Here is a 13,286-nt window from a genome sequence, read left to right on the forward strand (position 1 = left end):
CAAGGAAGAAGGAAGAGCATAGAAGGATCAAGAGAGGACTGAAGGATTCAAGTTTGGTTCATCATTTGCAGTCTTTGGAAGGTATAAAGTCAGAACTTTGCTCATTCATTTGTTGGATCCCTCTTTGAGGTGATTTAGGGCTTTTATAAGCCATTTTTGGTTGCCAACCATGTTTGCAAACATGGTTGGGGGTTTGGGCTTCTGTATCATGCCATTTTATGAGTCACAAGTCAGATCTAGGTTTCTTTTTGCACCAAGGAAGGCCCCATGCAACAAAAGAACCATTTTAGAGCCTTTTAAGCTCTAATGTCCCATGCATGCACATAAAGTTTGTAACTTTACGTGCTAGATCGAGTTTAGGGGCCAGGATCTATCATTTGGTTAAGTGTTGTACATCAGAAATCATAGTTCTTAGTGAGGGATGTGACCAACTCGGCGAGTCCAAGGGTTTTAGTCCCATATCAGTGAAGGTCATAAGGACCAGTTGAGTATAGAAGGGTTTTAGAGAGTCTCGGGGAGTGACCCCACGCTCTGGACTAAGCAAAGTGTTCTGGGAGTTCATGGTACTCGGCGAGTGCATGAACGGACTCGGTGAGTCCAAGAAAATTTTCAAAGAAATTGGCGGGTTGTTCATCAACTCGGTGAGTCGAGGTCAGAACGTGTTCTTAGGATGAAGAGTAACTCGACGAGTTGTTCATACAACTCGGCGAGTCAGGGCAGGACATGAGTATCAGTTGATGATGAACTCGACGAGTTGTTCATACAACTCGGCGAGTTGGATGAGGACTCAGTTGGTGTTCATTCAGAAGGAAAACTCGTTGAGTCATCGCCTAACTCGACGAGTAGAGACGGGTATGAGGTCTAGTGGAAGGATAGAGACTCGGCGAGTTGGCGAGCCAACTCGGTGAGTCAGGTCAACTGGAAGTTGACTTTGACTTTGACTTGGTCAATGGGTAAAATGGTCATTTTACCCTAAAAGTAGATGGCAGTTTCTAACTAGGTGTTTTGTGGGACTTATAGCCGGAGGATTTTCGGAGCAGCAGCGGCAGCAGTCAGAGGGTTCTCTCACAGTTCAGCAGCTACGAGGTGAGTTACCTTCCTGTAGGGGTGGGTCTAAGGCCACAATGCCAGCCCACCATTGAGGAGTATTTAGAAGATAGTTGTCTTTGTGATAATTTATCTTGGTCTGGTATGCGTTTGGTTATGAGTTATATCTGTATGATATGTTACCTGATACGGATAGTTTCCCTGATAGTGGTCCTTCGGACCAAGGGGTAGGTCAGTACCCGGATATGCCTGACTATGTGCTTATATCTTGCTATTGTATGCTAGTGGTAGGGGTGGAATAGTCCCCAGTTACCAGTTGAAAGATACTGATGACGATTATCGGTTGAAAGATACCGATGACGATTACCGATTGAAAGATACCGATGATGAGTACCGGTTGAAAGATACCGATGGTATTGTATGGTATGTGGTATGATGGGGGAACTCACTAATCTTTGTGCTTACGGTTTCAGTTTTTGGTTTCAGGTACCTCTTCATCCAAGGGGAAGGAGCCGGCGGCGTAGCATGGCATCACACACACATTTAATTTTCCGCACGGTGTTTTCTGGGATTGTACTCTGATATGTTATTTGCTTATGTTGAGGGGTTGAAACATGATACTTGATTTTATGAAATGACGTGTTGAATCAATGTTTTCTAGTGAAAGTTTTATAAGTAACTTAATTAAAAATGAAATTTTTGGACTTGAATTTTGGGACGTTACAAGTTGGTATCAGAGCCCTGGTTTGAGGGATTTAGACACGTCCTCGGGGGTGTCTGGACTCAAACTAAGGGGCTAAAATATTTTTACAATAAAACGGTTTTCTAAAAATCTAAACGGAAGGATTTTACGAAAGACAAGGTGTGTGATGCATGCGACCGGCCGAGCTCAAGTAAGTTTTCTCCAAGATACCCATACATGTTATGTTATGCTTTATGGCTTTGATTCAGAATTGCATGCTAGAATAGGACTAAGCATCTATGAAGATGCTTTGTGTGCCTGATGTATAATTATGATAATCGCATGCTAGTTAGAGCTAAGGATCTAGGAGGATGCCTTATATGCCTATTGTATGAGTTGTATGCTAGGACTGTTTAGTCAGCAGTAGGATGGGCTATATAGGTTATGCCTGATGTGGTTACTCGATGCACGAATGCTGCTTGCTTTGTGCTATGGGGGTTCTGGCTATTTCCAACTAACTAAGGAGCGGATATGTAACAATACATGCAAGTTAGTTAGGGGGAAATGGTAGGGTCTCCTGTGCAGCTGATGGCGGAGGGTAGGTCGGAGAGTGCCCTAGTGAAGCCCAGGATGAGGTTAGTGGAAAGGATATCAGTAAAGGGACCTGGTGAAGTCAAAGCAATCCTTGAGGAAAGCACAGGTAGATGTGGAAGGTAGTACGGGCCCGTACTACTGAAAGCAGAGGACCCGTACTCGAACCAAGGAGGGCCTAGATGAAACTGGGAACCTTGGAGAGTGTGTTAGACCTCTCGAGTATATGTATGATCCCGACCTTTATGCGTGTATTTTTAGTATGGTGACCACACGACTTGGAGCAGGAGGTTCCGGATCAGGATCAGGATCAGGCTCGGGTTCGGGATCCGATCAGGTTGATGACGGGCTACGCGAGTTCATCCCTTCTGAGATCACGAGAGGCATCCTTGAGTCGACCCCTATCATCTTCCGGTCGATCAAGGAGGGGATTGTTGAGCTGATGGAGGATCGTCTCTGATCATTCAAGAGTGATATGGCGTCTAGCCAGGTGGGTGCACGCACACTGTCCTTTAAGGACTTTCGTGGAAGTAGTGCGCCGGATTTCCATGGGGTGAAAGACCCCATTGTTGCTAGGAGATGGATCGCAGACATTGAGTTTGCACAGATGATGAGCTTCTTCCCAAACGGGTCAAAGGTGAGATATGCAGCAAGATGCTTGCGAGACAAGGCTAGGGATTGGTGGGAGTCTGTTGGTGACTCATTGGGAGCCTCGGCTGTCGAGGCTTTGACTTGGTCGGACTTTGTGACTAGATTCAGGGCGGAGTTTGCACCAGCTGTGGAGCTTCAGCGGTTGGTCAGGGAGGTTTTGGATATGAGGCAGACTACGGAGACTATGGCGGAGATCGCCGCCAAGTTCCGGGAGAGGGCATTGCTGGTGCCCTAGTATGCGGGTGATGAGGATATGAGGAGGACCCGCTACCATGACATGCTACGAGATGACATTCGGGAGCATGTTAGTTTTTCAGCGTGCCCTACCTTGGATTCCATGATTGCCAGGGCTAAGGAGAGGGAGATTGATTTGGAGCACGTCCAGAAGAGGAAGGCAGTGGAGGGGCTGACGACCGGAGCTTCGGGGAAGAAGCCCAAGGGATCTGATGGTAGGCCGAAAGGCTAGGCAGGACGGGACCGCTGTGGGAAATGTGGCCGGTCACACGAGAGAGCTTCTCGCACTGGGCCGGGTTCGGGCTGCTATAAGTGTGGCAAGGTAGGGCATTTTGGCAGGGATTGTACTGTCCCCGCCCATGCGGTACAGATGACAGACCTAATTTGCTTCCATTGCAATCAGCGGGGCCACAAAAGAACCAACTGCCCGAGATTGATAGCAGCGTCAGCAGCAGTGCCAGCGGCGGCGCCGGTCTCAACGACGGCGCAAGTTATAGATGGCCGGAAGGTCAAGTCAGAGGTTCTGGTGGTGCGGACCTGAGCATTTCAGCTGACATCCGAGGAGGCACGCGCTGCACCTGATGTGGTGACGGGTATGATTCTTTCCCTCTGATCTTTTTCTTGTTGTGATTGTGTTATTGATATGTGCTCTGATTTGGATCGTTCCATGTGAACGGCATCCCGGTTCTGGTTTTGTTTGACTCGGGCGCTACCCGATCATTTGTGTCTCTTGCGCTTAGCAAGAGATTTTCCAAGTCTTCGGGCATGTTGGATTGCCCTTTAGAGGTAGAGATTGCCGACGACCGTTCGGTGCGGGCATCGACGGTATTTCGAGATTGTGTGCTAAGGTTATTTGAGGAGCGCTACTTGGTAGACCTGGTTCCCATTCCATTACATAGGAACAAGGTGATTATAGGCATGATTGGCTCAGCCCTAATGGGGCAGTGATCGACTGCGTACAACAGTTGGTGCGGGTCAGGACCCCAAGTGGGGGAGAGCTGGTGATTCAGGGCGAGAGGCCACAGCGAGGACCAACTTTATGTTCAGCAGCGAGGGCTAGGCGTTACCTCCAGCAGGGTTGCGCAGGTTATGTCACGTATGTTATGGATACCCAGGAGACGGGTAGGGCGACGGTGGACGATGTACCTGTGGTACGGGAGTTTGTGGACGTATTCCCCGAGGAGTTACCTGGGATACCTCCGGAGCGACAGGTGGAATTCAGGATCGACCTAGTTCCTGGTGCGGCTCCAATAGCCAAGACACCGTATCAATTGGCTCCTCCTGAGATGCAGGAGTTGTCTACACCGCTGCAGGAGCTTTTAGACAAGGGTTTCATTAGACCAAGTAGTTCACCCTGGGGAGCCCCCGATTCTGTTTGTGAGGAAGAAGGACGGGTCGCATCGGATGTGTATAGATTATCGAGAGTTGAACAAGGTAACGGTGAAGAACCACTACCCACTCCCAAGGATTGACGACCTCTTTAAACAGCTTCAAGGAGCATCTTGGTTCTCCAAGATTGATTTGCGTTCAGGGTATCATCAGATGAGGGTTAGAGAGGAGGATGTGCAAAAGACTACATTTCGGACGCGTTATGGCCACTATGAGTTTGTGGTGATGCCTTTCGGGGTCACCAATGCTCCTGCCGCGTTCATGGATCTCATGAAACGCATGTGTAGACCGATGTTGGATCGGTCTGTGATAGTATTTATTAATGACATCTTGGTTTACTCCAAGACGCGAGAGCAGCATGAGGAGCATCTACAGGAGGTTCTAGAGACTTTGAGGAGGGAGAACTTGTATGCTAAGTTCTCCAAGTGTGAGTTCTGGTTGTGCGAGGTGCAGTTTCTTGGGCACCTTGTCAATCAGAACGGGATTTCGGTAGATCCGGCCAAAGTGGAGGTCGTGATGAGTTGGGAGGTTCTGAGATCTCCATCCGAGATTCTGAGCTTTCTAGGATTGGCAGGCTACTATCGGAGATTCATTCAGGACTTTTCCAAGATAACAGCTCCGCTCACCCGACTGACTAAGAAGTCGGTGGTGTATCACTGGGGGCCTGAGCAGCAGGCCGCATTCGAGACGCTGGGACAGAGATTGTGCGAGGCGCCAATCTTATCCCTGCCAGAGGGCATGGGGGATTTTGTTGTGTACTGCGATGCATCCATCGCAGGTTTGGGCGCGGTATTAATGCAGAGAGGGCATGTCATCGCCTACGCGTCGAGGCAGCTGAAGCCTCACGAGGCGAACTACCCGACGCATGATTTGGAGTTGGGGCTGTTGTGTTTGCCCTCAAGATTTGGCGTCATTACCTCTATGGGGTTCGTTGTACGATTTACACTGACCACAAAAGTTTGAGGTACCTCATGGACCAGCCAAATCTGAATATGAGACAGCGTCGATGGCTTGATGTTGTAAAGGACTATGATTGTGAGATCCTTTACCATCCAGGGAAGGCCAATGTCATGGCCGATGCGCTTAGCCGCAAGGCAGCACCGATCAGGGATATCTATATGAGGATGACAGTGGTGACTCCTCTTCTGGAGCGGATCAGGGAGGCTCAACAGGAGGCTATGAAAGAGGAACATCGGAAGAGTGAGCGGATTGTGGGGCAGGTTTCCTCTTTCAACTATGATAGCCGAGGATTATTGACTCTTCACCGTAGGGTGTGGGTCCTTTATCATGGAGGCGTGCGCCAGGTTCTGATGGAGGAGGCGCACAAATCCCGATTCTCCATCCATCCCGGGGCGACGAAGATGTATAGGGATCTTCGTCTGGACTACTGGTGGCCCTGCATGAAGCGGGATGTGGCATGGTACGTGGAGCGGTGCTTGACCTGCAGGAAGGTCAACGCCGAGCATCAGAGACCACACGGCAAGATGCAACCGTTGGATATCCCGCTGTGGAAATGGGAGGATATTACGATGGATTTTATCACGAAGCTTCCCAAGACCATGCGGGGAATGGATTCAATATGGGTCATCGTGGATCGATTGACTAAGAGCGCCCACTTTATTCCGATTCAGGAGAGCATCTCGGCTGAGAAATTGGCCGTTATTTATATCAGGGAGGTGGTGGCGCGGCACGGAGTGCCAGTTTTAGTGATTTCAGACAGAGATGTGCGATTTACTTCCAGGTTTTGGAAGAAGTTTCATGACGAGCTGGGTACTTTTCTGCACTTTAGCACCGCCTTTCACCCGCAGGCGGATGGCCAGAGCGAGCGGACCATCGAGACTCTGGAGGATATGCTGCGGGCATGTATTTTTTATTTCGGGGGTAATTGGGATACCTACCTCCCGTTGGCGGAATTCTCGTATAATAACAGCTATCATGCGACCATCGAACGTCCTCCCTTCGAGATGTTGTATGGGAGGAGGTGCAGGACCCCGATAAGTTGGGGCGAGGTTGGCCAGAGAGTCATGGGGAGCACCGAAGTAGTGCTCAAGACGACGGAGAAGATTTAGCAGGTCCGGAGCAAGCTTCAACCTGCTCAGAGTCGGCAGAAAAGTTATGCCGACAAGCGCCGATCAGACCTGGAATTCCAGGTCGGGGATATGGTTCTCCTAAAGGTGTCACCATGGAAGGGCGTCATCCGGTTCAGGAAGCGGGGCAAGTTGGGTCCCAGGTACATTGGACCCTTCAGGGTTGGAGCTCGGGTGGGAAAGGTAGCATACCGGCTGGATCTGCCAGCCAAACTCAGTCAAATCCACAGCACCTTCCACGTCTCCCAGCTACGGAAGTGCCTAGTGGATGATACGGCGGTGGTACCCTTGGAGGACATTCAGGTTGATGGCAGCCTGAATTACATCGAGCGGCCTGTAGCGATCCTTGACCAGAAGTCGAAGGATCTGAGTATCAAAAGAGTAGAACTCGTGAAGGTGTAATGGCAGCACCGAAAGGGGTCAAAGTGGACTTGGGAGCCGGTGGATGAGATGATGGAGCACTACCCCGAGCTGTTTCAGGATCGAGCAGCAGACTTCGAGGACGAAGTCTAAAATAAGTGGGGGAGATTTGTAGCACCTGTTTCTTAGTATGTATTCTGTTATTAAATCTTCTTTTATCTTTGCATTTTAGCCTTGGACTCGGCGAGTCAAAGGACTGACTCGCCGAGTAGAAGCGGGATGAGGCGCGGGGTTTAAGCTATGGACTCACCGAGTCGGGTCCCGGACTCGACGAGTAGCCGCTATTTGGACAAAAACCCTAATCCAGGGATTTGCACCCTATTTAAACAACCTTATGCAGCCTCCTTTCCCCCTTTATGCCCCCCAAACACTCCTCATAGCAAACCATAGCCGTTTTTGTGAAGCTCTAAGGCTTTTTGAGTGATTCTTGTGAGTTTTGACCTCAAGGAAGAAGGATGAGCATAGAAGGATCAAGAGGGGACTAAAGGATTCGAGTTTGGTTCATCATTTGCAGTCTTTGGAAGGTATAAATTATGAACCTTGCTCGTTCATTTGTTAGATCCCTCTTTGAGGTGATTTGGGGCTTTTATAAGCCATTTTTGGTAGCCAACCATGCTTTCAAACATGGTTGGGGGTTTGGGCTTCTATATCATGCCATTTTATGAGTTACAAGTCAGATCTAGGTTTCTTTTGCACCAAGGAAGGCCCCATGCAACAAAAGAACCATTTTAGAGCCTTTTAAGCTCTAATGTCCCATGCATGCACGTAAAGTTTGTAACTTTACGTGCTAGATCGAGTTTAGGGGCCAGGATCTATCATTTGGTTAAGTGTTGTACATCAGAAATCATAGTTCTTAGTGAGGGATGTGACCAACTCGGCGAGTCCAAGGGTTTTAGTCCCATATCAGTGAAGGTCATAAGGACCAGTTGAGTATAGAAGGGTTTTAGAGAGTCTCGGGGAGTGACCCCACGCTCTGGACTAAGCAAAGTGTTATGGGAGTTCATGGTACTCGGCGTGTGCATGAACGGACTCGGCGAGTCCAAGACAATCTTCAAAGAAATCGGCGAGTTGTTCATCAACTCGGCGAGTCGAGGTCAGAACGTGTTCTTAGGAAGAAGAGTAACTCGACGAGTTGTTCATACAACTCGGCTAGTCAAGGCAGGACATGAGTATCAGTTGATGATGAACTCGACGAGTTGTTCATACAACTCGGCGAGTCGGATGAGGACTCAGTCAGTGTTCATTTAGAAGGAAAACTCGTCGAGTCATCGCCTAACTCGATGAGTAGAGACGGGTATGAGGTCTAGTGGAAGGATAGAGACTCGGCAAGTTGGCGAGCCAACTCGGCGAGTCAGGTTAACTGGAAGTTGACTTTGACTTTGACTTGGTCAAGGGGTAAAATGGTCATTTTACCCTAAAAGTAGATGGCAGTTTCTAACTAGGTGTTTTGTGGGAATTATAGCCGGAGGATTTTCGGAGCAGCAGCGGCAGCAGTCAGAGGGTTCTCTCACAGTTCAGCAGCTACGAGGTGAGTTACCTTCCTGTAGGGGTGGGTCTAAGGCCACAATGCCGGCCCACCATTAAGGAGTATTTAGAAGATAGTTGTCTTTGTGATGATTTATCTTGGTCTGGTATGCGTTTGGTTATGAGCTATATCTGTATGATATGTTACCTGATAGGGATAGTTTCCCTGATAGTGGTCCTTAGGACCAAGGGGTAGGTCAGTACCCAGATATGCCTGACTGTGTGCTTATATCTTGCTATTGTATGCTAGTGGTAGGGGTGGAATAGTCCCCAGTTACCGGTTGAAAGATACCGATGACGATTACCGGTTGAAAGATACCGATGATGAGTACCGGTTGAAAGATACCGATGGTATTGTATAGTATGTGGTATGATGGGGGAACTCACTAAGCTTTGTGCTTACAGTTTCAGTTTTTGGTTTCAGGTACCTTTTCATCTAAGGGGAAGGAGCCGGCGGCGTAGCATGGCATCGCACACACATTTGATTTTCCGCACAGTGTTTTCTGGGATTGTACTATGATATGTTATTTGCTTATGTTGAGGGGTTGAAACATGATACTTGATTTTATGAAATGACGTGTTGAATCAATGTTTTCTAATGAAAGTTTTATAAGTAACTTAATTAAAAATGAAATTTTTGGACTTGAATTTTGGGACGTTAGCCGTAATGGACCATTAAACCCATCCATTTATGCCATTTGGGCCGTGAACACACTTAAGGGCCCAATGGGCCGGAAATTTTTATAGGGCTTCATAACTTTGAACCAAGTCAAGAAAGGGGCCCAATCTTATCTCAATTCCTTTCCTTTAGCCCATTCTTGGCCCAACAATAACAATATCATATAAGATAAAGAAAAAGTAGGAATTTTCCAACAAATGACACCTAATCTTTATTTGTTGGATACCCATGCAAGGGTGCATGTATCCATGCACCTATCACACCATCACAATTCAAAATCTATATCTCTCACTCCCTCACTCTGTCTCTCGGCCACCCTCTCTCATTTCTCCAACTTACCTCTTTCCAAACTCAACAATACTTATCCACTTATTTTCCTCAAGAAAACCGTGAGCATAAGGAAGAACATCAAGAAAACCATTTCAAGTTTCACAAAGTGGTAACATCTCACCAACCTAAGTAACATACTTTCTTTTTGAACTCATTCACTCCTCTTACCACCTAAATTTCGTGAATCATGCTTCTTAGATCCATCTTGGTTCAAAAATCATCTCAAGGAGTTGCCAAGGCCGAGAATCACATTACCTTTCTCCAAACCCTTCGTCAAAACCGATCCATCACCCCAAGGTGAGTTCATACCCCTTATTTTCGATTTTTACTTTGTTTAGGGGGAGAATACAATTTGTGTTGTGTAGATCTATGTGTGTATGCATGAATATGTGTGTTTTTCATGATTTATTTGGTGGTTATGTGTTGTTTACTTCATAAACCTAAGAATATGTTAAGAACATGAAGTTTATCACTTAGATCTACATGAAAACCTTGACAAAAGTATGTGCTATCACATATAATACATGTAAACTAGTAAATCTAGGAATTATACACTTAAAATAGTAAAAATGAGTGTTGTGTTCCAAGATCTATAAACTAAACTCAAAAATCAGCCTTTCACAGAAACTTTTTGGTCCAATCTAGAACTGTTTTTACCACCTAAATGATAATATTTTTCAAAATTGTTTCACATGAAAACGCTTCAGGTTTATACCTTTAAAATGACTACTCTCACGTTTTCATACGACTTTCCTAGAATTTTTGGCGAATTTTACAAAACTGCCTACAGATTTGAAATAATTTCGGACCAGCTTGTGAAGGTGAGCCATTTCACACTTATTAGAAGCCATTAAAAATTATGAGAAAAATTGTGAACAAAGTAAACGCAATTTCCAAACTTCCAGAATTTACGGATCCAAATTTCGACTTACGATGATTTTTCTACGAATTTTCCAACAACTAGGTCAGAAAAACCCAAAACCAGAAAAATGTGTGTTTTCACAAAAATCAAGCCAAAAATAATATTTTTGACAAAATGGGTTTAAAATGTTATTTTTACCACAAACTAGTCATCAACACAAGTTTTGAACAAAATGGAGACTAAAGTGTTATTCTTACAAAAATTGGGCCTTAATTGTAAATTCTTGGCTTATTGAGCCAAGAACGTCATTTTTACAAAAAGTGGGCTTTTATGCTATTTTAGTGAATACTTGAACCAAAACCAACGATAAACTAACAAACGGATTAATTTGATCATTTTCTAGGTTATTGGGCCTTAGTGGCCCATTTATATGTTTGATAGGTCCTGTATACTATTTATATGTTTATTGGGCCTCATTGACCCATTAACATGTGATACGGACCTTGGATACTATTTGTGTGCTATTTGGGCACGTAAATACCTTACATGTGAAATGGGCCTTAGTTGTCCTTTTATATATATTTCGGGCCCATGTTATATAATCTCATTCCAATTGGGCCTTGAAATGATTTACATGTTTAGTGATGCCTTAATGGTTCGCTTACATGGTTCATTGGGCCTGGAATGAGTTTATACTTTTCTTCGCGTAAATTCGATCAAGGATCTAGTGAGTTTTTTCGGTTAGCACCTATTAAGTGTACAACCTGTAGTTATAACCAGAGTCTCTTGGAGGGAGAGCGGGATTTGTGTTTAGTTCTATACGGGGATGACACCCCACACCTGAGTTGTTCGCTTAAGTTAGACTAACTCAGTCTAGGGTGACGAAAACCTTATAATCAAAACCGGCGTCCAACAACGCCAAGACAGGCGAAATTGTCATTATTTAGTATGGTTATGACGACTCACTTAGAGGAATTAACGTTATGAAGTTTACAGAAGACCATTCTCTTTTCTCTTGGATTACTTGTAAACATACTCGTACTGGTACTCAACCTCGGGGGTTGGTATGGCAGCTTTCTCTTTTACAGACAACATCGGGTTGTCTGGGAATTAATACAAGATCTGACACAAACATACTAAACAGTTTGTAGAAAATATAGGATTTTCTGGTGGTTTCAAAGTTATAGAAATCATTTTCACAAACATGCTTATGAACTCACCAACATTTTTATGTTGTCCTTTTTAAATTACCTTGTATTCTCCGGAAGCCGTTGAAGCAGGATGAACGAAACAAACTAATGGATATTGTGTTATATTTTGTTTCATCATACTCTGACTATTTTGGCATGTAATATCCAAATACAATACTCGATGTAAACAATGAATGTCGTTATATTACATGTGTGATGATGATGATGTTATCTTTCATTTATATTCATTGTAATGATATTACAAGATGAAGTCACGCACAAGCCCCCAGACGTGTCTGCCGTCTGGTTCGGGGGTGCGACAGATTGGTATCAGAGTATTGTTTATAGTGAACTAGCATATCTAATCATACAGGATATGCAACTATAAATACATTGGGACTAAACAACTCTGAACATAATAATTAAAATACATACCTTTGTGTGCATGTTAGAATAACAACACAACAAGTACAGTAAAAGTCTTTGGAGGATTTGAACATCGCTATTAAACTCGGGCAGTTATGTAGTCATATTGGGGGTGAATGAAACATCCCAAAAATACGACCCAAAATTTTTTGTTTTAATATTACTAAAAATCACATCATCGAATGTCATATATAATAAGAACCATGGAATGAGTAACTCAAAATTCATAGTAATTGTGTCAAAACAAAACTGTATCAATCATATCAAAATATCTGAATAAAACTCCCAGGATAAAACTGAAGTTGTGGTGTGTGCGATGTCATCAACCCGAGCTCTTCCCTTTTCTAGTGGAAGTACCTGAAACCAAAACTGAAACTGTAAGCACGAAGCTTAGTGAGCTCCCCCAAACTACCACATATCATACAATAACATATAAACAACTATTGGGCCTTGCCCACTGCATTAGACCGAAGTCCGGAAACTGCATCGGACCGAAGTCCGGAACTAACCAGGGCCTTGCCCTCTGCATCGGACCGAAGTCCGGAACTGACAGGAACGTTGTCCCCTGCATCAGACCGAAGTCCGGAACTAGCTGCATCGGACCGAAGTCCGGAACTGACTGGGACCTTGTCCCCTACATCAGACCGAAGTCCGGAGACTTACTGAAAATAGCATAGCATAAACATATCAACTAACATGAACACACATACTGCATACTGCATCAGACCGAAGTCCGGAACACATAACACAAGGACATGCTTGAATCACAAAGACGTCAAGCACACTAAACTACTGCATCGTACCGAAGTCCGGTACTACTGCTAACTAGACGGGTCGGCATTGTGGTCGTAGACCCGTTCCTACTGGAAGGAAAACTCACCTCGCAACGCTGGCTGCTGAGATGCTAGATCTGAAACTGTCTGACTGCTGCTCCGGAACTCCCCGTCTACAAATCCCATAAACACTAAATCAAATACTGATAAATAATCTCATGGTAAAATGACTATTTACCCCTGGACAAGTCAACTTTCAGTTGACCAGACTCGCCGAGTTGGACCGCCAACTCACCAAGTCCCCATCATCCATTCTAATCCTTTACTAGCTTCTACTCGTCGAGTTTGGTAAAGATCCGACAGGTTCTTCTTTGATACTAACATCGATTCTAATCTTCATC

The sequence above is a fragment of the Lactuca serriola genome, chromosome 5 (assembly GCF_051521515.1).
Source record: "Lactuca serriola cultivar US96UC23 chromosome 5, Lser_US96UC23_V15, whole genome shotgun sequence".
NCBI classification, from domain to species: Eukaryota; Viridiplantae; Streptophyta; class Magnoliopsida; order Asterales; family Asteraceae; genus Lactuca; species Lactuca serriola.